This window comes from Dipodomys merriami, unplaced genomic scaffold (genome assembly GCF_024711535.1).
Source record: "Dipodomys merriami isolate MVZ:Mamm:240054 unplaced genomic scaffold, mDipMer1.0.p SCAF_15, whole genome shotgun sequence".
Lineage (NCBI taxonomy): Eukaryota > Metazoa > Chordata > Mammalia > Rodentia > Heteromyidae > Dipodomys > Dipodomys merriami.
Window position 1 is genome coordinate 11,751,559 of NW_027202826.1, and position 27,115 is coordinate 11,778,673.

Sequence of the window (27,115 nt, forward strand, 5' to 3'; positions counted from 1 at the left end):
ACGAGAAAGAGAGGGAAGCCCTCAGTTCAAGCCTGGGCGCCAGCACCAGACAAGTAAACAAGCAAGAATAATGGTTTGTTAACCATAGCCACCTCTTGCTTTTCCCTGTTCGGTGATTATCTGAACTTGTGGGTGCACTGCTGAAGCCCAGAGGGCCCCCAACAGAGACCTTCCTTAGATACGCAGAAAAATCACCTCTTATTGGCTTTGTATGCTTGTTCGTATTGCAAACAAAGAAATACACAAACAAAAAAAATCAGGAGCTGGTGGCTCATTGCCTGTGATCCTTGCTACTCAGGAGGCTGAGATCTGAGGATCACAGGAAAGTCTGTGAAACTCTTACCTCTAACCACCAGTAAAACAGAAGTAGTGCTGTGGCTCAAAGTGGTAGTGTGTTAGTCTTGAGCAAAATAGCTTAGAACAGCACCCAGGCCCTGAGTTCAAGCCCCATAACTGACAAAAAACAAAAAACACAAAACCACAGGGTTTAACCAAATTGCACCATTCACTGTAGACGTATTACAAAGTAGCTCTCGGGGTTCCTCTGCTTTGCAGATGAGCAAAGTGAAATTTAGTGGGATTGACTTTGGCCCAGAAAAGACCGGAATTTGACTAACATGGACTTCTCAGGTATCTTCTCCCCCGCTTTCTACCCCCACTTTCTTGATGGAGTGGTTGTTGTTTTTTCAAGTACTAGGGTTTGAACTCAGGACTTAAACATTATTAGGAAAGTGATTTACCATCTGAACCATTTGCCTAGACCTTTTTAACTTTAGTTTTTTGCTTTTTTTTTCAGAAAAAAATGTTTTGCTCCTCTTGTCTGGGCCAACTTCAAATGCGGCTCCCCTACCTCTGCTTCCCGCATAGCTGGGATTACAGGCTCTGCCAAGGTACCTGTGCCTCTGTTCCCTTGATCTATCTCTTCACTAATGAACATGAACCATATGCTATTCTGGCAAGCCAACCCCAGATCTCCTATAAGTCTAAGAACAAAGAATAATCACAGATATTTATGGATTTAGCCAGACCAAGAAGGGTCCCATGTCCGTTAAAGGGCTGTCCATTCTTCATCTTATCTTTGAGTCTCAGTTTTAGGCCTCAGGGAGAGGTTGCATCCCAGATACAGTCAGAGATTGCTGGAGGCTCACAGAAATTCTAGCCGGGTCTCAGCCATTGGTGAGTCTACAGATCGGGTCGAGGGACAGAGAGCTCCTCAGATGTGATATTGGAATAGGGCCAGAGCTTTTAGATGAGACTTGTAACTGAAGGACTTCAGACCATGTGACCTAAGGCTCATGGATTGGTCTGAGGCAGGTTTTAACAACTTATGGTATTTTGATTATTGTTATTATTATTTGTTTAATCTACTCATTAGGAGTTAACAGGTTTTGATGTCCCTGGCCCTTTCTTATAGCTGCTCTGTGTTACCAGGCTAAATAACCTAGCTGCATTGGAAACTAGTTTCAAATCACTTGCAGATGGTTGGAGGCAGATGAAAGCTACCATGGAGGTGTTCCTCGTGCTATTCTCTAGTCCCCAGACTAGCCGGCCATGTGCTGACACTTGGATGCTTGTTTTACAATATCATTTGACAAGTGGGATTTATGTGTCAAAATTTCAGCTCCTTCCAAGAAAATGCCAGAGTCAGCACAGAGGCTGCGATTGGAAAAGGGAAGGGGCTGCTTCTTTAACCTAGGACTGGGTGGCTTGGGCCATGCCAAGTCCTAAATGCACCAAACACACAGGGAAACCAACCTGGCTGCCAAAAGCCTGAGATTGCTTTGGTGTGTTTTTTGTTCAGTGCTATTCCTGCCTTTATCATTAAAGAAACAATGTAATAAAAATGAGACCTTTTCCCTGAATGCATTAATAAAGATAGCTTCCTGGTCCAGGTCCAAAACCACTGGAGCCATATTTAATTTGCTGCATTTATTGTTCTGGGCTGTGGTATGACGGAGGTGCCCAGGGCTCTCGGAACACTGGGAAATGTAGACAACAAGTAGGAAAGGCACAGTTCCTCCTATTCTTACAATCTGCAAAGTGCCCTACTCGATAAATATTCATAAATCCTCCTCAACGGGGTTGAACTTTCCCCAGCATTTTCAGCTAATGGGTAAATGATTAAACACACACACACACACACACACACACACACACACACACACACACACACACACACACTCACATACACATGCCCTTAAGCCCTACTTAAAACTGTTAGTAGATCCTTTTAACTCCCACTGAATAGTGGCAGTCAGAGAACGTCTGAGTCCCAAAGCCCGGTGCCTTTTCTTGACACAGCAAGAACGTGTGTGTATTACTTCACAAACTATCAGATGACATGCAGCTGTCTTTAGACGCCATAAAGAAAAATAATGAGGTCTGCAAGGTTATTTCTGACACAGGGAAAAATAACTTTGCAAAAAAAGGAGAGAAAAAAAAGGCAGGATTCAGACAACCAGCCCAAGCTGGCTCGGGGGCCATCAGTTATTACCCCAAAACCCATTCAGGAAGGAAGTACAGCTGTGGACACTGGCATGTGCCAGATGTAATAAGTAGGTTGAAAGCCATTCAGGCTAGAAGGTAACAGCAAATGGCCTTTTTCTTCCCACTTCATGTCTCTCTGTGCACCACAGGCCTTTAGAGGTAGGGGTGGCCACATAGAATGGGGTGCCTTAGACCAAATGTGTATCTTAGACCTAAGAAAGAACACTGCAGTGGCTAACAGCTCGAGATTTGAAACTATCCAAAGGGAAATGCTGAGATTTAGCAGTAGTATGAAGGACATGGAGTCTCTCTCCTAGTCTCTAGGATTTTGATAGGAATCTTGATGTAAGGGAGACGCACACAAATGAGCAGTTCTGAGTATTTGACGGGGGAGAGCAATCCTGAGATTTGTCTGGGGATGCCATGCCTTTGAACTTTTCTCAGCCTTCCTGTGGGAAATCTAGAGCTTGGTCTCTCCTAGGATCAGGTTATCAAAGCATCCATTTTTCTGATCAACAGATGACTAAGTGATTGCTCCCCGTGGAAACGGTGTTTATGGGGAATGTATCATGGATGTGGTCGCTGTTTAAAGGAAATTCTGGGAAACATACCTGAGTTCATGCGTATCACAAGCACTTTGTAAAGTCGCCCGACGCTGACTTGCTAATTTGGAAATTTGGGAAATAAAAAGATGGGGAATTTGGAAAATTCCCGCTTGAGATGATGTCAGCCGGTTGGAAGGCACTGCTGACTGCCGAGACTCAGCTTTTTGGCTGCTGGAGGAATTAGCAGGACCTGCAAAGAAACAAGTGAGCATCATTTCTGTTTCTTCTGAGTTGTACTGAGATGAACTGTTGCTTCATAATGATATAGTTTTACTGGTTTGTGTGGACTTATTAAGTGCATCTGTGTGCCTGTGTGTCTTTGTGGATGTGATTGTCTGCAAGTGTGTGAAACTTCAGAGACAATTAGGTCTAGACATTCAGTTGGCAAATGAGAGAAGGAAAGAGGAGGTTTAGCTGCTCCTGCAGCAATAAACATTATTTTTAAGTGATTAGTTTATGGTGTTCGTGTAATGAGTTGGGAAAGAGGATGAGGTAAAAGAGAGGAGTGGTACTAGCATCTCAGAAGCTCCACAGGTTTAGAAAGGATCAAAGTACAACATGCAAAAATTGAACTATGTGATTTGAGGATAGGATAGGAGGTGTAAATGGTGGAGAACAGTGGATGGGTGACATTGACCTGACTCATATCTCGATGTACAACCACTGAATAATAAATGGTTTTTTTAAAGAAAGGATGAAAGTGGGAAAGGGTGGGTAGAGATGTGTGTATGTGGGAGGTAGACTTGGAAGGGTTTCCATATCTGGCCTCTGATCTGTTTAGAGTCCTGGGATATGGATCATTTCTGAAAGTTGTGTGAGTCAAATGGAAGACGCAATTTAAGAATTCCTATTTGCCACTTCATGGGAAACAAGGAAAGGGCTAGGGATAATCATAATAACTTAAAAAAACCAAACCTGAGAGCCTTGTGAGAGTAGAAATAATGTATGGACATTAATGGCCAAGTGTGACAATGTCATTGTCTTCTCCATCTGAACTTAACATGTCTGGAACTGGGAAAATGAGTGTTGTAGGCCTAAGAAATTGCTGGACTCAGTGCTTAAAGCTTATGGGGCTGAAGGAGTTAGAGGCACTGTCGGGAATGTGGCTAAAATGATTGACTATGTGGTCCAAGCTGGGCACGAAAATTGAAGCCAGCAGAAGTTTGGCATGGTGGATCCAGCAAAGTCCTGAGAAAGAAGTTGTCAGCTCCAGTGTGAGAAGCAGAAGAATTACAAGTAGAAATTGTAGTGAAATGTTACTGAGCCAACATGCTGCCCTGTGCACATTGTGATAATATTGAGAGATAGGGTCTCTGGGAATTGGTTAAGTGTTAGGGAATTGCTCTCATAAATAGGATTAGTGTCCTTAACAAACAAGCCCAAACCAGGTATAATGATGCAAGCCTCTAAGTCCAGCACTTAGTATGAGGCTAGTTTAAAGATTAGAGATAGCTTGGATTACATAACAAGACTTGGTCTCAAAAATAGGTGGTAGATGATAGATGGATGGATAGACAGATGGATAGGTGGATAGACAGAGCCAGATAATTGTCTCACCTGTTTCTACCACAGGAAGGTACCACCTACAAACCAAAAAACAGGCGTCACCACACTGATTTTACGGGGACCCCAATCTTGGTCTCAAAGCTTCCAATATGGTGAGGAAGGATTTTCTGCTGTTCATAAGCCATCCAGTGTGTGGCATTCTGTCATAGTAACCCCAGTGGACTAAGATAGTGGCAATGGCAGGACGATGGTCCTAAGTCTGGACATGAGTGATGGGTAGGGATAAAGGAAATAGTCAGGAAACCATGGAGCTGGGATGATAGATGAGTGAGCACAGGTACTACCTCACATAGAATAATGCCAAGACTTTCGCTAAAGGGAAGATTACATACGCTGTGAACAACTTGGCTCCTGAACTCAGTAGTTGGTCTTGATAATTTGCGGCTGCTAACTTTTTAGCCAACAAGCAATGCTCTTAGCAAATTCTAGGAGTCAAGTGGCCCAACAGAGAGACTAGTACCCTGACCCTAAGCAGAGTATGTTGGAAACATGTGGGCAGGGACAAGAGTCAAAAGTCCTGGCCTGGGAACTGAGCTCTACAGTTCTGCTGTGGTTCTGCCTTTGACTTATTTATGTAATGAGGGCTAAATAGCAACCTCTCTGGGCCCCTTATCTGTGAAATGAGAGGTTTGGCTTATGTGGTTTCCCAGGAATTTTCTGGCTCTGCCTCACATTCGGTTTCAGCAGAATATTTGCTTCTAACCTTCGCCATGCTGTTGTAGAGTTCGCCTAATTGCTAACCCTCTGCTGATTTCATTCCACCCCTCCTCACATTCCTCCTTCTTTCCACTCACAGATAACAGCCTCAACTACCTCAAGATAATTCGCCCGGCTGCCAAAACTATTTCCAAAATGCAAACTTGTGGCCACTGATTCACACGCTTGCTGGAGAAGCACTGGATCTTTCTAACTGGTTTCAATGTGTGGCGACATTAAATCCAGAAACAGAGTCACTGGGGGAAGAGCTAGGGACCAGGAGCCAAGAAGGACAGCCCTTGCTGATCGCATTGTGAGAATCCAGGAGGGAACAGGGATTGAGTTTAGCATCATTACAAGGCCACTTCCCTTGGTTCCTTAAAACAGAAAATGTGAGCACTCAAATATCAACTCACTATCATCTGAAAAGCAGGTGTGTAAATCAATGATTACATGCCAAGGGGGCCCACCCAGGGGCATCTTGCTGAGGCTAGGTCTCATTCGGAGTTCACAGATGCAAGTTCAGCACGGCAAGAATGAATGAGGACAGAAAGGAGTGGAAGGGGCTGAAGAGGGTCAACATAAGCACTGCAGTCAAAGGAACATACTCTTTTAGGACTGGATGATAGAGGAAACAACAGAGAAGAGCAAAGAGACACAGACCTGGATGAGTGACGTTACAGAGTATTAGAGCACCATGTAATTCTAAGGAAGGGGCTGTGTGCAGAGGAAAACGATGCAGAGGAGTCAAGGAAGAGGAGCTTTGGGAAAGGTCCTTGGTCTGGCCTGTTAAGTCATTGATGACTTTCTCATAATGGTATGGACTCAGAGGGCAGGGTCCAGACAGTCTGAGGAAGCAGAGATACTGCTTGGGTGAGAAGTGATGTTTCTAAGGTTAGATTATTCTTTCAGAAAGCAGGTATTTGTAAGGGAGATGGGATAGAAATAAATTGGGGTTATGGTTAAAATGAGAGAAGATTGGAGGCAGAGCCTATGAATAACATAGATAGAGGCACAATGGATGCAGCAGAAAGCTGGGGAGAGATGAGGATGGGAAGAGAGGGAAAGGTAGAGAGGGAAGAGTGAAGAAATGTTGAAGCGAAGACTCATATATAAACACGGACATAAAACTGACTATGTTATATTCTCCTATATAACAATCACTATGTCAGGGCACCTGTGGTGAGTCTCTTGAGTTTATCAAGCACAAGAAGAAGGGAGAAGAAACACAGTGATATGATCCAATGGCCAAACTTAGAATGTTCTAGAAACAAGATGACAATGACCAATCGATCCTATCTCTAAATATGTCCCAAACTGGCAACAGACACAGTGCTTCACCTGCCTGATAGAAAGCAAGAAACAGTGGGTATGGAGGTTTATTGTATTGTCCTTGCTTCCTTCTCTAAGGCTGTTGTTAGAGGGTCGTATGAAAATGCATTACTCAAAAAGTCCACTTTTCACTCCTGAGACATTTCCTCAATCTAAAGGTAACCGTTCTATCTTTTAAACTAGAATGACAGGAATGATCCTTTGGAAGAGGGCTCTTTGACTCAGGATTGTATTAATACTTCATTATTATTGCTGAATTATATTCCAGGGTAGGAATCTACCACCATGTATGTTAAGTGGTTAAAGGACAAGTGCTCATTTGAATTCTTTCCAACTTTTAGCTATTAGGAGCCTTGCTCCTTATGTATGTTTTTGCACATGCCTTTTTGTGAAGTATATAAGCTATTACGTTGAAGAAGTCTCTAAAGATAACATTGTTGGGATTACCTCTTTTTTTTTCTTATTTTCTGAGGTTGCACCTTCTATAAATGGTTTTAGGTCTTTTCTAATATATGAATTAGTACTATAATTTTCTGTAATGTACACCTGTGGTTGCATCGCATGGGTATTTTAAAAATCATTTTTGAATAATCAGAGGTATTTGAAAAATGGATTTATCAATTGTGAAAGATGACAAAGTCATCATTGTGAAATTTCCACACATGTATGAAGTATCCTCATGAACATGCCCCAATAACTCTCTCTTCCCTCCTTTATGGTTCTGTTTTCATATATGCAACCAAACCACACTTTTTATTTCTTCTTTTGATTCTTTCAACTGTTCTTTCTGTATTCAGAAGCTATGAGATTAGTTGCATATAGATACAGAATTGTTATATTTGTCTGGTGGATTAATGTTTTACCTTTATGAGCTATCTTTATTTTAGTAATATTTCTTGCCTTTTGCTTTAAAGGATATTAGGGTAAAAGAAAAATGGCTACCTCAGTTTTCTTTTGGCTTTCATTGTCTATTTCTCTTTCATCTTATATATAAGATGTGGTTCGCTTTTTCTCTCTCTCTCCCTCTCTCCTCTCTCCCCATCCTTACTTTTCTGACCTAGAGTCTTGCTATGAATCCCAAGATGGTCACAAACTCAAGATGTTTCTACCTGAGGAGCCTGGAGACCCCACTACACCTGGCTGTAAGGTGTGACTCTTACGTAAAAGAGAGCTTTCAAAAAATGTAATCTGACAATTTTTTCTTTTGGAGTATTTGTTTACATTTAATGTGATGTTGACACACTCATGGCTTTACTTTCTTAGTATGAATTTTCTGCTTATGCTCCCTTCCTTGTCTTTCTTGCCTTCTATTACGTTAACCACATATTTTATTGTTCTATTTATTATTAGAGTACATTAGTCATCTAAAGGGGGCTTCATTGTGAAATTTCCACACATGTATGAAGTATCCTCATGAACATGCCCCAATAACTCTCTCTTCCTTCCTTTATGGTTCTGTTTTCATATATGCAACCAAACCACACAAGCCATATCCATCTTTATTCACTCTTTGTTAACCCTCCCACACCCACTGGTGCCCCCCACAACAGAGTCTGTTTTACTTTCCTGTCGTTCATGTGTTTTTTAAGTGTGTGGTAATTGTACTAAAGGATTGCTCCACGGTATTTCAGACATGCACATACTATATTTTGCTCTGAATAACCCCCTCTATTGCTTTCTCTTTCAGTTCCTTATTCTATTGTCATGCATTTTATTACTGTTTAGTGATTACCCCAGAGATTACAGCATACATTTCAAATTTGTTATAGTTAATGTAATATTCATTCCCTGACAGATTCTAAAACACTTTTATTTTTTCCCACCTTTGGTCTTACTTTTCTGTGGAGTTTTTGACTCTACATACATTATGGATATCACAACTCATTAAAATTATTGTTTTATATCGTTAATATTCTTTTGTAGTTATCGTTATTGGTTTGGACTTCTTGCATTTCTATTTTTGGAGGGGCGGTTGTAGTATTTTTCTATTTGCTATGAAAGCTCTCATTATATTTCTTTCAGTTTGCATCTGCAGATGATGAATTCTCTACTTTTGAGTGACTGGGAATGTTCTGTGTGTGTGTGTGTGTGTCTGTGTGTGTGTGTGTGTGTGTCTGTGTGTCTGTCTGTCTGTCTGTCTGTCTCTCTCTCTCTCTCTCTCTGTCTCTGTCTCTCAGTCTCTTTCTTTCTTCTCTCTTCTTTCTCTCTGCTAGAAATAAAACCCTGTATGCCTAGGAAATTCTAGACAGGCTGTCTGCCACTGAGCTATATTCCTAGCTCCTTTTACTTCTTTTATCTTTTGGTAGATTTACTTTTTTTTTTTTTTTTTTTTTTTGGGTCCGGTCGTGGGGCCTGAACTCTGGGCTTGGGCGCTGTCCCTCAGCTCTTCAGCTCAAGGCTAGTGCTCTACCACTTGAGCTACAATGCCACTTCCGGCTTTTTTCTTTTTGCTTATGTGGTGCTGAGGAATCGAACCCCCAGGCCCTCAGGCATGCAAGGCAAGCACTCTACCACTGAGCCACCTTCCCAGCCCCTGGTAGATTTACTTTTAACCAGGCAAAGAATTCATTTGTTAGCTCCTTTTCTTTTTCTACAGTCTAAGGATGTTGTCCTGTTGTCTTCTGTAGAAAAGCTAGCTTTCCATCTTTGAAGGTACGTAATCACCCCACACCCCCTAGCTGCTTTAAGATGTTTAGACCATTCTTTGGTTTTCAATTTTTCCCCCCTATAACATGCCTAAAAGTCATTTGCTTTGTATTAATCCTATTTGAAGTTCATAATACTTTCCATTTGGGAGGTAAGTGTGTTTCCTTAAGTTTGGAAAACTCATGTTTATTCTATTGCTTTTTTATCTTCTGTCCTACTACGATCCTATTTATACATTCAAGATAATTCATTATGGTATAGATATTTTATATTCTTTCCTCTTTATCTTTCAAGTGTCTAGCTTGTCTTTCAGTTCATTTATCTTTTGCATATCCAGTCTGCTGTCAATGTCAACTGCTAAGTTTATTTAACTTATCATTTACATGATTTTGATGTTTTACAAATAATTTTTAAATTCCTAAAATTCTCCACCTTAATGTATATTTTCTTGAACATAAAAGTCACATACATTTGAAAACTTTATTTCTTATATGGCAGTAATTATGTTTCCTTAAAATAACATGTTCTTAATAATAATTATATTCTTTTGTTGTTGTTCTTCTCCTCAGTCCTATTTTTGGTATGCTTGACATTTTTAAAAACAAAACTTTGGTATGCCTGACATTTTTTTAAAAACAAAACTTTACTTCTTTTCCAATGGGAGTTTCAGGGTTATAGCAAATGGAACAGAAGAACAGAAAATTCCCATCTTCCTTCCGGCTTCACATAAACTTGGCCACCCAAGTATGAGCATACTTCTCACTTGTTATAATCTACATTAGCATGTTGCTCTCATCCAAACTCTAGTTTTCGTAGGCTTCAGTCTTGACATTGTTCACTCTGTGGTTTGACAGGTGCATTGCGAGATGTATCTACCATTATAGAACTGTACAAATAGTTCCACTGCCCCAAACATCCTTTCTGTTCTGTTTCATCTTTTTTCCACTCCAGTCCTAGACAATTGATGGTTACTCTATTTATTGTCTCTGTAGTTTTCCCAGCATGCTTACCAGTTTCTGAATGAATAGAAGACTTCATGGGGAAGGAAGTATCAAGGTTCTTGGTGATGTTAGATTTTTTTCTGAGGGGAACATATCTCTTCTTTGCTAGGCAGTTAGGATAAGATAGATTGCTTAGCCGACTGGCGTTTGAGTTTCACTTTTGATATGTTTGCTTCGTTCTTCCTTTCCTTTGCTTCTAGAGTACACATGGCTAGCAGCATTATTTACAGTCTGGGGTATTTCAAGGTTTCTCTTCTTTGGAGTTTTCTGAATTACTTTTTGTCTTTTCAGCCCTCCAAGAGTGCTGGAAATATTACTCTCCTTTTAAGAAACTTTTCTGCTTAGTTATATAGTCTTTTGTTTAAACACTAATGGGAAAATTCTTCTGAAGAGAAAAACACTAAATATTAGGTTGATTTATTCGCATTTTTCTAACTTCCAGATCGTGGTCCCGCCAATTCTAATGCCTCAACAGCCCTAAAGCCAAAAGCTTTACTGGCATCGTGGCCTCTCTACCATGTTGCTCCATGCTTTTCATCCTCTTGTCTAAGAATGGAATCAACAAATGCTTTCTGCAGAAATTTGGACCAGAGAATGTCAGCTCATTCATCTTCCTTCTCTCTGTCCTATTAGGGACAAATTATTTACTGTCCTCTTCCACTCTGATATCTACCTCTGGAGGCCAATCTCAATGGGCTCTACTGAGCCTTTCTTAGCCTCTACCTTCTGGTCTGGTTCATTCAGGTAGTGAATTACAGAAGGTATTTATATTGCAGGCTCTATTTCCATGGGGTTTTCTCAGGAAGGCTGACTCCTGACTCAAAATGGCTGTGGCCTAAGGTGACCGTCTTTGCATGACTTCATCCTTTCAGGTTTCGGTGGTTAGTCCTTCATTTTTCGTGTCTCCTTGAAGAGGTAACAACCACAGGGGAGTTCACGATCTCATCTAATTTTCCTACACCACTTGGAAATAATCTGTCTGAAGTCTTCCTAAAATTGTTCTCATGTGAACATGTCTTGTACATCAAGAAACAGAAGAGCCCTTGCTGTGACTTCAGTGGCCTCCACAGAGGCTGCGTGGTAGCAGGGATGTCACTGGAAATGGCTTCTGGGCCCTTATCTTCTCTAATTTGAGAGTACAACGACTGTTTCTGAAGCCAATCCCAGTTTTGTCCCAGACAAACCTATTGTGATTCTGTCAAGAAAATGAATGCTTGAGCTGACATCACTCAAAATGAATATAATGAGAACATACATATTGTGCTCCAGCTCATTTCTCGCCCACGTCTTTATTCTTGGCAATTGAGGGATAATTTGACAGACCAACACCAAGAGAAGAATGTCAAACATACACAATACGTACATCCTTCCATCACTTCCCTCTACTTACTCTTTTATTTATATGTAATTCTGGCTTTTATTGTTCTCAAATTGTTTCTTGGATGTCAGTCTCCTAGACTGTAAGTTTCATGGGGACATAAACCACAAAGTTAAACTTCATTGCAGCTGCTGCAGCCTGGAAATATTCTACTCAGCTTCCTTCCAACACAACAGTCTTTTGCATGTCCCATCCGGTTTCAGGATGATCTAGTGAGTGGTTTTTTTTTTTCCATTTCCATTTTTGCATTTTATTAATCTACTCCATTCACTCAGCAAAAGCTTTGACTGAGTGCTTGCTCCATGCTAAGCAGAGGATAGATGGTAACAGTATAAAAATGAACAACCAAAGTGTTTGTTATTGTTCCTCCAACAGTACTAGTCAGGGCACCTGCTGAGAGAATTTTGATTAGTGCTCATAAATAAGAGTGTGATGACTGCTTCATTTTGAAAGACTGATTGATTCTTCTTCTTCACTCCTCACAAAGATCCATCCACCCTCACTGGGTTTGCTATCTTGGTTGAAAACCCTGCAAACGAAATCTCGGTAAACTTAACAGAAAAGCGATTGACTGTGGCATAGACTCAGCCAAAAGTCTAGGGAACTGTTTAGGAAATGGGTAGAAACTTAAGTGGGCAGATGAGCATGTACACCAAACCGTCATGGGGGTCACCCCTGCTTCATCACTGAACTCTTGACTCTCATGTCTGTCTGGGGACTAGAGAGAGCAGGCCAGCACTCTCCCCAGTGGCTCTGGAAGACATGATTTTCTGTCTCTGACCACTGGACTTCATGGAACAACTGTGGAGCTGTCTTCAGGACTTTCCAATTGCAAGGAGTCTGAGAGAATGTGTGTGTTCAAATCTCCTGAGAGGGGAGACTCAGTTTCCAACTAAGAAATAGTTCCCAAATGTGAAAAAAGACTCCAAATTCTGGACAGCTCCTGACTTGCTCTTGACTCTCCACCCTGCTCGTCATGGACTTTGTGGCCACTACTCTGGAGATGCTTTTGTGGAAGGGCAAATTGCTTATGAAGTGTTAAATATTTCAGACATTGACGAGGCCAGTGTTTTTGGTATAAATATTAATGATTTCCTCAGGAACTGAGTTATTTGAGGCATGGTCATTAGTTCAATCACATATTTGTGAGTAGGCAGTAGAGCAAAGCTAATTCACTCATTCCCTTCCATAAATATTTATTGACCACATGTTAAATGCAAGGTGGCAGAGACTAAGAAGTACTTAGCTTTGACACCCCCTCCAACTCCAACATCAGCTACTAAGCCTTCTCTTGAGGACTGTGAAGGTACAAAAACTTCAAAATTTAGATCCCTAAAATTTAACCTAGTAACTCTCTCTTTCTCTCATTTTCCCTCTCTCTCCCTTCCCTCTCTCTTTGGTGACCAAAGGAGATTATATAACTAGTAAAATACAAAGAACAACACAATGTTAGGCAAATTAATATTAAAATTCAGCTATAAAACATTCAATAAACCCAAGAGAAAATCTTAGCAAGAAAAGAAAAACAATGACAGAAAAGAAGACTAAGAAAATCTGCCAAGCAAAATGTTTTGAAAGTTATCTTTAATTTTCCTTGTGCCCTACATCCAGCCTTCCCTCGATGCCAAGTTCAAGGTCACTGTAGGTATAAGGACCCATGCTGCTTTGGTTCAGGAGATGCTACACACTCAACCAGGAGCCCCACGTTCATTGACTGACTTGGTCTTTATGCCAATGCTCTGGAGTAGAAAGCATAATTCATAAATTAACAAACTGCATCTTGGGAAGGTGAAGTAGCTTACTGAGTCACCGAGCTGGTAAAATAACAAGAACCAGAAGTTAGAGTCAAACCCAGCTTTACCTGCTTCCCAAACCAAGTCTTAATTACAGATAGTTTTTCCCTTCAAAAACAAAAAGTGAGAAGGAAATTTTTGTGGGATATACAGATCTGGAAGATGTTTCTTGGGCTTGAAATGTCATCTTCTCAGCAGGTGGCCCTGGGTCTGGTATGCTAGGAGGTAGTGGTTAGAACATTTCTTTCTTTCTTTCTCTCTCTTTTTTGAATTTGGCGTGTGCTAGCTTGTTCCTCAGAAGAATGTTGATGATATTATTTTTGGCCATTAAATAGTTGCCCGGCATGTGGAAATGAGGTGTTTTATTGTGGTGGGTGCTGACTGCTACCCCAGACAGGCTTTCTACAACAACACAAATCCTGGTGAAGACAGAGTTGAGAGAATTTGTGACCTGCAAAGTCTGCAAAGCTGGCTGTGGTATGTTCGTGGTAGATAGAGACACATTCTTTCTGTAAGGTGAGTTTTGCTACGGATTCACTATCTTCCTTCTTTCCTCTGCTCAGTATTAATGTTTTTATTTGCAAAGCCTTCTTTGACAAATGGAAAGAAAGGCTGAGTCTTGGACAAGACTTTCAAGAACACTCCACGTGCCAAAGCCATTCCAAATCTTACCTCATTTCAGAATGCCTCTGTGGCTGGTTTTATTTTTCATTCCTTTCCCTTTATTTGAGATCATTATAACACATTTTATAGATCAGTGTCGAACAGCAAGGTTTCAGCAGTTGCGGGGACCAGTGCTGGAAAGTCACGCCAAATACACCACTGTAATCCACTAATTTAATGGAAAGGCAACATTATGGCTGAGATAAACCCAATTCCCACAACACAAAGACAAAAAGTAAACTGTGTGCTCTCCCCTAATGCGCCCTAATGTCATTCAACACTCCTGAGCAGGGGTAGGGCACCCTGGTGGGGGTCACATTGCAATAAATTTACACACACACACACACACACGCACACACACACACACACACACACGCACGACATCATAGGGCTTGTGGTCTTTCCACTGCTATCGAGATCTCCTGAATTTCCATTGTTGCGATCAGAAACCAAAATGCAAGGCAAAAATGGTCTTCTTCTAAAAACCTTCCATTCTGATACCCCTAAGAATATAGCAACATGGACTATCATGTGTGTTGGTCACGTTTGGCTCCTCGATGCTCATTTGCACAGCGGCCATGTTCTCTCTCTGCTCCACCTCACTTCCTTCTTGTGCAGTGGGACCAGCAGTGGTGCTCAGCCTTGGCCACATGTTAGAACCTTCTGGAACGTTTTTCAGACTCCTGATGCTTAGGATGAACCCAGACTGATGATATCAGAATCTTTTGTGGGTGGAACCAGGGCATTTCCAGGTGAATTTGAACCCTGGACTGTTTTACTTTTCCTTTGCATAAATGAGTAGACAAGTATATAGAAGTTCAATGTTTTCTCCAAGGGATAATGGCTGCGGGGTGGGGAGGAGGGGGATTCTGGAAGAAGGGCTGATGTTCAGCACCCTGGCAGGGTCAAGATGACAGAGATTTTTCTCTTGAACATTTTCTTCTTTTGTGAAAGAAATGGCCTCCTTCTGACAATAAAAAAAAACCCAGTTGCTATGAATATTATAGGGGTTATGATCAAAAGCAAAAAATTTAAATCTATGAACCTTAGGCCATCCATGTCATAGTGACCTGGACCCTAACTTCCAGACTGCTTGTGTGTCTGGGATAGAAGTCTGGTGATTCACATTCTACCCAATTATCCAAGTTAATTCTTCTGCAAGCATATTTTGAAAACTACCAAACCACTACAGCATTGATTCTCTGGTGGGAGTCCCGTCTGTAGAAGTGCCATTTATACAAAAGGCAATAAAAATTAAACTTAAAAAATTAACCTCCATGCTAATATAGCCAATTAAATTTTTTATGAAGAGTTAAAATGCAACAAAAACATCTAGTTCATTCGTTAACTGCTGGAGAACGTGGACATTGAATGCATTTGTCTCTCTTGGTGGATAAATAGGAAGCCTTGAAGAGGACCCACCATCATGTCTCATGCCTTAAAATTGCATTGCCTCTCTATGAAAAACAAATCTGTGTTTTGAATAGCCTTGGCTACTTGCCAAATGTGTGATCCCTTTGGCTGTCATGTCAAATGGGGGTCCCCAAGGCCTCACAGACTACATGAATATTCCATGTGATGAAAATATGGAAGTTCTCTGTCATCTATGACGTATTTCACAAGAGCTGGATGTCAAAGAAGCTCCCACCGCGGACTCCCATATTGCCACATTGCACAGAGCTCAGACAAGTCCCCAGGAGCAGAGGGCTACATAAATCAGCTTAGTGGCTGGGCTGGGACCAGCCACAGAACCCCAATGGAGCCTGGATTTCTTTCCATTCCACCCTAGCTTCTCCATTGAGTAAGCCTGATTCCAATTTGTACAAGCTGAGAAAGGACCTCAAAGCAATGAGCTGAGTTCCTTATGTAACAAGGAAACATACATTTTAAGAACAGTCTCTATTTTATGCCAGTTCTACTCAAAATTGTTTGACTTTACCGTGTGAAAGTCATACAACTTCTGCAGAAGCTAGAGTTTTTTACCTTTTCCTGGGTGAGTGATGTGTAATACAATATTCTCCCCTGATGCTGGACATGGTAGCATGAGCCACAGCTCCCAGTCACGTGATCACCATGGGTGACAACTGCGTGCTGTGTCTTGTTTTGCTGAGCTAGGATGTTCCATAGGTTAGATCAAGGTTCCAGGACTGGCTAACAGCCCTTCTTAAGCTAACTCCTGGCCCTGAAAGTACTGTAGAAAAAGTCAGTGTTCCTTCAAGAACACATGACTAGTGCATTTCCTATCCATGCTTCAATAGCTCCACGATGAGATCTGTATTTTCTTTTTTCTTTTTTTTTTCTTTGTCAGTCGTGGGGCTTGATCTATGGGCCTGGGTGCTGTCCCTCAGCTCTTCAGCTCAAGGCTAGTGCTCTACCACTTAAGCCACAGCACCCCTTCCAGTTTTCTGGTAGTTTATTGGAGATAAGAGTCTCATGGACTTTACTACCCAGACTGGCTTTGAACTGTGATCCTCAGATCTTAGCCTCCTTAGTAACTAGGATTACAGGTGTGAGCACCAGAGCCCAGCCCAGAATTGTATTTTAAATGGATGCATCTATGCACAAATCTGTCATAACATTATCTGATGTCGGTCCCTCCAATTTCTGAGGCACTAACTAGTAAATCCCTTCTCTGTCTGGTCTTGTCTCTCTCTCTCTCTCACACACACACACACACTCTCTCACACACACACACTCCACAAAGACACTTAGTGCCACTTCAGAATGTGGATGTGTTAACATATGACTCTATCTAGACTCTACATTTGGTGTTTATTAATTTTTTTCAAGATTTTAATTAGGGAACAACACATATGCTCTATGCTATTTTCATTTGTTGATAAATTCCTTAATATTTCACCAGTTCTATTCAAGCTTAGCAGAAAAGATTGACTACATTTTGTATTCTTAAAACCCCATCTGTTTTCTCATGTATTGAAATGAGGAAAAAAGGAAAAAAGAAAGAACAAAAATGAAGGAGAACCCTCCAATTCCAGGATATAATCCGCACCCCCCACCCCCGCCACACACACACATGGGTTGATCTAGAAGATCCTAGCACTTTTTCCATTGTTTCCAAATTACCTTCGGAGAACAGCAATGTTATATAATTTACCTCCAAAGCTAATGGAACCCAAACTATTTATAGTTTAAATAAAATACTTTTTATAGACTTAAGTAGCATCAACATCAACAGTACACAGCTGGATTTGAGGAGAAATCAGAGGAGAGACTACAGAGCTCTTTCAGGAATGTTCTTTACTACCTTTCTTACATGCTTTTTTTCTTTTTTCTTCTTCCTCTTCGTGTGTGTGAGTGTGTGTGTGTGTGTGCATGTGTGTGTGTGTGTGTGTGTGAGAGACAGAGAGAGAGAGAGAGAGAGAGAGAGAGAGAGAGAGAGACAAAGACAGAGACAGAGACAGAGAGAGTGAGGGGGGGAGAGGGAGAGAGAGGAGAATCCTGGGCTTAGACTCAGGCACTAGATGCTGTCCCTGAGATGTTTTTTTGCCCAAGGCTAGTGTTCTACCACTTCACCACAACTCTGTCTCTGGCTTTTTGCTGATTAATTGGAGATGAGAGTCTCACGGATGTTCCTGCTTGGGCTGGCTTTGGAACCTTGATCCTCAGCTCTCAGCCTCCTGAGTAGCTAGGATTACAGGTGTGAGCCATGAGCGCCGGGCTCTTTACTATGTTGGGCTGCTAGTTCTTTCTGTGGACACTGAGTCTGCGTCTCAGCCCTGCCCCAGTCATTGGGGGAGTGCAAGTGAGGAAGCAAAATAAAACAAACAAAACAAAGAATTGCAGAAATGGGGTGCTTTATACTTCCGTTTTCCCACCCCATACCATACAAAGGATCTAAAGTCATATTTAGTTATTTGTGAATAAAGCATAGAATTATCTTGAAGTAAAATGCACAAAGAGAAAAAGTGATTTGTTTGAAAGGGAAACAGGCTACCCTTTCCTCTGTTGTCAGGATTATCAGGCTGTTTATTTGTGATCATTTTCACCCCAGTAGCAGATAAAGAAAGTTAAAGGTGGATTCACTCAGGATGAACAGGCTGTCGGGGGTGAGGCACACTGGGAGAGCTGCCATCTCTTCTTTTACTTTGTTTTCTTTGTTGGTGCCAGTCTTGAGGCTTGAACTCAGGGCCTGGGCGCTGTCTCTGAGCATGTTTTTAAATCTAAGGGTGGGACCCTACCACTTGAGCTACGGCTCCACTTCCAGCTTTTCTGAGGATCAGTTGGAAATTCCTGCCATAGCTGGCTTCAGACTGCAATCTGCAGGTCTCAGCCTCCTGCATGGCTAGCGTTACAGGAGTGAGCCACCAGCACCCAATTCATCTTTCTTTTCCCTTCATTCCTTCCTTCTTTTCTTTTTTTTCTTCTACTTTCTCTTTCTTTTTCTTCCTTCTTCTTTTCTTCTTTCCTCTCTCTCTTTCTCCTTTTTTTTTTTTTTTTGCTGGTCCTGGGGCTTGAATTCAAAGCCTGAGCACTGGCGCCAGGCTAACATTTCATTTTTAAACCTCAGTCACTAGCCCTGAGTCTGCAGGTGCGTCAGGGCAGGGCTGCTGGAACTCTCTGCTCCCCCTGCTCCCCCGTCCTTGGACACCAGTCCCAGTCAGTGTGCTGAGGGCACATTTTCTATCAGCCATGTTGTTGCTGTGGACCATGATTTTGATTAGGGGCCATTTTAATGATGTTATCTGATCCCAATGACTCTCAAAAGCCTCATGTTGGACACTGAGTTTCCAGCAGGGAGATACAGAGGAGAATTACAAACCACAGCCCTCCCATCGTGGTGAAATCATAATGAAAGTACTCACTGGGCCATCTTCAGGCCTGACGAGTGAATCAGAATTTGCCTTTCATCAAATGTCTTCAAACAATATACCAAATGTTTCTTTAAAAACTTAAAGAAAATCAGAAGGGGAAAAAGCTAAAATTATTATTATTTATTATTTTTGGGTCCGGTCGTGGGGCCTGAACTCTGGGCCTGGGTGCTGTTCCTCAGCTCTTCAGCTCAAGGCTAGCACTCTACCACTTGAGCCACAGCGCCACTTCCGGCTTTTTTTTTTTCTGCTTATGTGGTGCTGAGGAATTGAACCCAGGGTCTCATGCATGCAAGAGCGCTCTACCACTGAGCCACCTTCCCAGCTCCAAAAGCTAAAAATTATTAAGAATATTTTGTACATTACTTGTGCATAGGTTGTATTACCTGGGTTGACAGTGGAGCCTATTAGATAGAATCTGCTCCAATTGCTCAATAATATGATTAGTCATAAACTGAGCACCACGCCTGAGAACTATGGCAAAATTCTGGGGCCACAGTTGGCCAGATTGAGAATACAATGCAGTAAATGCGATAAAATGTAGAGACAATTTCCATGTGAGGTACTCAGTCATGGTTTTGTGGATTTATCACTGGTCTCCCTCCAAAGGTATTTATGTTAGTCTTCACATTCAAATAACTTCTATTCGTGGGGGAGGGGGTGGGAGGTATATGTGTGTGTGAGAGAGAGAGATTTCTATGTATTTTCTTCAGTAAAATGGACATAATTACTTGGTCAACTCATTGATGCCGCTAAAAAGCATAAAGTGAGGCAAGAATACATGAGAAAGTAACAGTCTTATATATTTGTTTGTTTGTCTATGTATCAATCTATTTATGACAGTTTATGACTTTGAACTCATGATCCTCCTGCTTTTCCCTCCCAAGTGCTAGGATAGTGAAGTCTTAAAAGCCATTAAGAAAAACTCCTAGTAGTCAAAGATGGGACAGACTGAATAACAATAACAATAACAATAATAATAAATATGGTATCTGTGGACCATACTGATGTAACTAAAGGATGGAATAAGTCAGTAATGAAGGATAAAGAACAAGCCTTACAGAATCACTTAAATCTAAAAAAAAAAATTCAACAGAATAGGGGAAATAGAAAACCACCCTTCCACTACCACAATTGTAATTGATTCAGGCAAGCCACCCATGACAGATAAAATTAGTCTGCAAAATTTTAAGCAGAAACAGATAATTTTCATAGTCAAAATACTGCTGGCAGAAAGAAAGACAGCAATTGCACTATGAGGAAACCCAGTCATCACAATCTTAATTAACATTAAAATTAGTATTGCCAGGAACAAGACATAGCTATCTGTGTTTCCAAGTAAGGACACATCACCCCCTTGGTGACATTCTTCATCCATATTTACAACTCCAATTTAATCAAGAAAAATAGCAGGAAAATTCAAATTGAAGTCAATTCTACAAAGTACCTGTTTATTATTTGTGTGTGTGTGTGTGTGTGTGTGTGTGTGTGTGTGTGGTGTGTGTGTGTGTGTGTGTGTGTGTGTGTGTGTGTGTGTGTGTGTGTGTGTGTTTTTGCCAGTCCTGGGGCTTGTGAACTCAGGGCCTGGCACCAACTTTTTTTTTTTAAAGCCGTGGTTATGCACCATAAGGAATGACTAGACATCAGGACTTAGTTAACACTAAAGAGGTGGCAGCAAAATGCAATGGAGATCCTGGGTTTGATCCTGGATCTGAATAATTGTACGAAGTTAAAAACTTACAAAATCTGAATGAATGCAGTAGCTTAATTAGCAGAATCATAGCAATGCTAATTGTGTTAGTTGTGGTCATTGCATCACAGTACTATGAAATGTTGACAGAGGAAATTGAGTGAAGCATGAACTACAACTCTGCTGTCTTCAGGACTCTACTATGGGTTTTAAATCCTTTCCCAAATGAAGGTTGCCTTTTTAAATTTATTATTTTATATTTTGTTAGCACACATTAATTGCACAAGAAGGCTTAGTTATGATATTTCTGTACATGTGTACAGTATACAACATCGAACACATCCCCTTCTACCTCTTCCTCCTCTCGCCTTTTTCTTACAATTTCAATAGGTTTCACTGTTTTATTTTCATGTATGTGAATAAAGTTCTCTGATCATATTCATTGGCATTCCCTCTCTCCAGTCACCTTTCCGCCTCTTGCTGGTCTCCACTCCAGAATGACTTTCCAGTCATTCCTTATATTTTAGGGTTTGTAAATTGTACTAACAGGTTCCATGATGGTATTTCACACATGCACATATTATTTTTAATCAGATCTATTGCTCTCTTTCCTGTTATCACTAATCCCATTATTCAACAGCTCTCAGTGAGAGAGCTTATATCATGCCATTTTCATATGTAGATGCAAGTTATTTTGCTATTCACCCTACATCATTCCCTTTCTCTCTTCTCCTTATCCCCCTACAAAGTCCCAATTACATATAAAAGGATCAACTATTTAATATTATGTTATTATTTTTTATAATTACATATATACTTATTTATAACTATCTACATATGTATATCTTTTAGGTCTGGATTTCATATTGAAGTGAAAACATGCAATCGGTGTTATTTTGAGCTTGGTTTATCTATCTTAATATAATAATCTCCACTTCCATCTGTTTTCCTGCAAATGACACAATTTTATTTTGTGGCTAATACTCCATGATATGTGTATATATAAAATTATGTCTATTATATGTAATGTATATATTATACATATATTATGTATCAGTTGTTCCAGTTTGTCTGTTGTGAAAGACCTGAAATAAAAATCTCTTTTGTGCATTGATTTGGATTCCTTGGGAGTTATGCCAAAGGGTGTTATGGAAGGGTCGTAAGGTAGGTCTATTTTTAGGTTTGTTTTTTTTAATGAGACTCCATACTGATTGTCATAGTGGCTGCACTAGTTTACATTCCCACCAACAGCATATCAATGTGCCCTTTTTCCCCCATCCTTACCAGAATTACTTGTTTGTTTTCTTGATGATAGACATTCTGACAGGGCTGAAGTAGAATATTACTGCGATTTTTTTTGTTTTTAAAAATTATCTTTAAGTAGTTGCACAAAGGAATTGCCATTTAACAATGCTATTTGATTACATTTCTTTTATGGCAAAGGATGTTGAACATTTCTTCATATACTTATTAGCCATCTTCCCCCTAAAACCTGTCAGTTCAATTTGTTTGCCCATTTTTTAGTTGAATTATCTGTTCTTTTGAAACTTACATTCTGAGTTCTTTGCAGGTTCTGGATAAAGATTTAATGTCTCCCATCTGCAGGTTGTCTCTCCATTCTGGTGACTGTTTCCTTTGATGTGCAGAACCTTTTTAATTTGGTACAATCTCATTTGTCAACTCTTGCTTCTTATTTCCTGGGCAATTAGAGTCTTACTCAGAATAGAAGTAGCTGTGTATATGTGTCTTCCAGAGTTTTCCCCAAGTTACTCTGGAGTACTTTCAAAGTTTAGATCTTACACTAAGATCTTTGATCAATTTGGGTCAAACTGGAACTCAAAATGGGTATCTGCTTCATTTAGGGCAGATTATGGGATGAGTGTTTAATTCACAATAATGTTATACAGCCCATTTGTTTTCTATACTTACACTATATTGAACAAACAACTTGTTCCTAAGTCAGACCTGTTGATCTCTACCATATTTCTCTGTCAGTTTAGAACCTGGCCTAGGATCTTGGACATTCTTTTCTCTTAAATCCATGCTAAAAGCACCTGTGATTCACAGCAAAGGGTCAAAGAGGCTAATGTGACAATGCGCAGTGAGCAGTATGGAAACATTCTCTTGAGAACTCAGAATGCCCAAAGAAATCCTTGGCTCCTTTCTTTGAATTCATTCAGCTCAAAGAATGGCTTCTTATTTGGGTGATATTTATGATGCTCAAAGCAGTTAGGCTCAAAATCATTAAGGGTAAAGTAAGTGCAATGTCATGTCTATATCATCAGATATCCATATATCTGTGGTCACATATTTGCGATCACATGTACAGTTATTAGTCTTTCCTCTACCATGAAAATTTGGCAGCTCACATTTAGTCATCTTCTCTCTAGTTCATATTCATCTTTCTCTTGAACCGAATCCTGGGAGAAATTGCTAAGCCATTTCAATATAGCTTCGTCTGAGAAAAAGAGCTTTGGCAACTTCAATGTCTGGTCTTTCCAAACTCAGAGACAGCCGCTGCCCGCACGATCCCTCAGTAATCACAACTTGTTCCCAGATCCTGTTTTGTGGCTGAAGTTTTGAAGTACCTCTAGAACTAAACTTGTGCAATCTGTTTCTATTTTACTATAATTCCTCTTTAATTTGCACTCTACTAATCCAGAACTTTACATAATTTAAACACCACTCCTATGATTTCTATTTAATAGAAAATTGAAAATCATTTCCGTATTGAAAATGTCTTGGGCTATTAAGAATAAGATATTTGATTTTTAGAACCATTTTTTATTTTTATTTTTTTTTAAAATGAGAACTAAAGAGTAAAGATTCTTTTGTTTTTTTTTAAAGTAAAGATTCTTTTGCTTTTCAGGACTGGTAAGTGCTTTCAACATAAAGGTCCTTTTTTGTTTTGTTTTTTTAACATGTCTATTGAGTATTGAACATGCAAAAGAGAAGTATCTGATCTCTTTAAGAGGAATATTCTTAAATTAAAATCTCAATAACTGGCCTTGTGGTTTTCTAGAGAGAAAAAGTATAAATATTGTCTTAAATCAATAATCATGAATAATGTTGCTGACCTCTACAACTTAAGGGACATGTAGAAAATATATCTGTACAAATGTGATTTCAGTGGCACATATAAATAGCTACATTTCCATTTCTAAAGCACTGTGTTTGCTGAATAGTTAACAATATACTATCTCTACGTGACTTTGAAATATTTAGAACACTTAAATTCTGTGCTTGTTGCAAAAACTGACAGCTTAACATAAGTTCTAAGTTTAACTGGAGGATTTCGGTATAAAAAAATGTGACAATGTTATCTCCAAAGTTAAGATATTTCTATATGCTTTTCACACATCTCAAATGTGTGAGGCTTAAGAAGGATTTTAGGAATAATCAATATCAGATTACAAAATGATTTGGAACATATGTTAATCAGTTGTCTTCTTCAAACTGTCAAGCCAACTCTGAAAGTCATGAAATATATATATATACACCACATAATCTAACTGACTACATATGCTGGCTTCTATTTCATGAAGATTTTTTTCAATTTTAGTTTCTCTAATACTACCAAATAATCTTTTTTTTCCCAATCCCTAAGCACAACACTTTCACTATCAAAAGAAAATAACATCTTTGTCAGGACAACTGGCTTTCCTAAAGTAGACTCTGACCACATGGTAAACAAGGATACTTCAATGTACTTCTTTAGTTGTTGGTCAAAAACAGACTCAAAATTGAACAACTTGAGCAAATAATAGGCAATTGAAGTTGACCATTTTAAAGTAGGGACAATAAGCATGAAAAATCAAGATGAATGCATTGCTTCAATTTCATGGACAATGTGAATTAAAAGCAGGACACTGCCATTCTGCTTTAATTTAAAGGAATAAAATGTTTTCATTGTCTCAAACCCAGTTTACTTTCAATAGTATTTGCAATATATTTTTCTTAGTTTGTGAGACTCTTTGGAAAAACATCACTAGGAGTAAGTTATTGGCCATTTTCGGGTGGTATTTAGGATGATGAGAAATAGATTTCTCAAGATAAATTGTTATTGGCCATTAAAAAAATCCATAGTGTGTTTGCTTAAACAAACTTGAACTTGTATCTTTATATTCTAGGATGAAGACTGAAAAGGAATGATGGCAGGGAAGCATAACAAGATCTGTTTTCACCCTCCATTTGTTAGTCAAGTTCTTTCTGAACTAAATATTTCCAAGGACAGTTTTCATCAATGTAGATTGGATCAAGAATTATGACCACAGAACTCAGACCCTCTGTCTTCCAGCTGGCCTCTCTGCTCAGTCAGTGCCTTGGGACTATCAACTTTTAAACACACACACACACACACACACACACACACACACACACACACACACACACACACGCACACACACACACACACACAGACACATCAGGATTAGATGTCTAGAGAGGCTATCTGCTTAGGGACTTCCCCATTCTGACCCCCATCTTCTTCCATGCTCTCATTCTCAGATGCACCCTGCAAACACAGCTAAAGCAAATGCCTGCAGCTGTAGTTATTAGTGGAGAAATCTATCCAGCAAAGAAAAGAAAACCTATAGGAAGAGAAGCAACCTCATGCTCAGCCATAGGGCCTTGCCTGCCTCACCTGGACCAAAACCAGAAGCTTCCTCATACTTCTTCAGCACTACTGGAGGCCATGTTGAAACTAAGTACACAACAAAATGGTAACCTTGAGAGCAAGTTGTTGCTGACAGAGGGCAGGAACTTTCAAATACTGAAAACACAGGGTCTCATTTCTCTGAGACTTCAAAAGAAAGTAAACAAAGATGGAGTGAGAGACAAAACCAAACACACAAAACAACCCTCAAGCAACCCTTGAATGCTTGGGAAGAAAAGGACACGTCCGGGCATGTTTGGTAGTTTCTTCATATGGCAGCAAGAAGAGCCAGTTGTATTCCTGAGTATTCCAGAATATGGCGGAGTGTGGGGGAGGGGCAGGGGTCACATCTGCTGCTGGTGCTATAAGAAGGCAGTGAAGGTAAAAGCAACAAAAACAGCAAACTGAAACCTAGAGTATTTGGCTTTCCGTTGCTCTGCCTGCTTCCTGTGTGGGGCTCACAGCTTTCTTCCCTACTAAACTGCAGTCTAAGTGCATCCACCATCACTTTTAACCTCAATACCTCTGTCTTTACTTTTCACCATTTTTTAAACGACAGATCAGAGTACTAACACACCCTTAACCTGAATAATTATTAGGTGATGTTTAAAGATAAATCATGGTGAACTTTGAATACATGACAGTGACCACTACTTTCTTCTCCTTAGGTTAGCTCATAGCTTCCTAGCTCTTTTTGTGATCAACACGAAATATTCCCCCAATTATAGAGAAATGAGATGGGCTGGGAATGTGGCTCAGTGGTAGAGCCCTTGCCTAGCGCGCATGAAGCCCTGGGTTCCTCAGTACCACATACACAGAAAAAGCCAGAAGTGGCACTGTGGTTCATGTGGTAGAATGCTAGCCTTGAGTAATAGAAGTTCAGGCACAACCAAGCCCCAGGACTAGCAGAGAGAGACAGAGACAGAGAGAGACAGAGACAGAGAGACAGAATCAGGAGTGCAGAGGAAGTTTAGAGAGGATACTAGAAGTGAAAGTTGAGAAAGTACAGAACTGAAGAGATGCAAAAGAGAGGCCCCTGTTTGTTACAAAGTGCTGCATTAGATGGGTGCTATAGTTTGTGTCTGGATGGTCTATGTGTTAAAGACTTGGTCACCATGCCCTGGTGCCACTGGGAGCTAATGAAACCTTAAAGAGACAAGACCTTATGGGAGGCAGCCAGGACACTAGGGAGATTGGAGACATGCCTTGAAGGGGGTATTGGGACCTCACTTCTCCTCTCTCTTCCTCTTTCCTCTCCTCTCCTTCTCCCCCTTCTCCCCGGTTCCTCTCTTCTCTCTCAGCTTACTGGCAGAATGAGGTGAGCAGCTTCCTTTGCCACATCCATGATGCACAGTGCTACCCCATAGACCTAAAGCAATGTAGTCAATTCTCTATGAACTGGAACCCCTAAAATTATGAGCCAAAGAAAACTTTTCCTTCTTATAAGATCGTTTTTTTTCCCTCAGGTATTTTAATTACAGTAATATAATGCTGAATAACACAGCAGGACAAGTTAAAATCCCATAGCTGAGCAAGCTTACCTATATACTGAGCATGACTTAACTACCGTCCTTTTTTTCTTAGAGTTATTCATAGGATTCACTAGGATGATATCAAAAGCTCTGGGCAAGTCAGAACCAAATCAATGCAAGTTGGCCTGAAAAGTTATCTCCAAAGGAGGGCAATGAGACCAGAGAAAATCTTTTAATTTTTGAGTTTGGCACACATTAATAATATTAGAGGGTTTCCTTGGGATAGCACACACTTTGAACAAG

General features: G+C 40.3%; 1 long non-coding RNA gene across 1 annotated transcript; it reads left to right on the top strand.

Moving 5' to 3' along the window:
- The first annotated feature begins 805 nt into the window (after positions 1-805).
- On the top strand, positions 806-25,667 carry LOC138826772 (uncharacterized). The gene is made up of 4 exons (XR_011371844.1): positions 806-890; positions 3,007-3,296; positions 5,455-5,787; positions 24,817-25,667. It is a non-coding gene; the product is annotated as an uncharacterized lncRNA (long non-coding RNA).
- Positions 25,668-27,115: the final 1,448 nt, after the last annotated feature.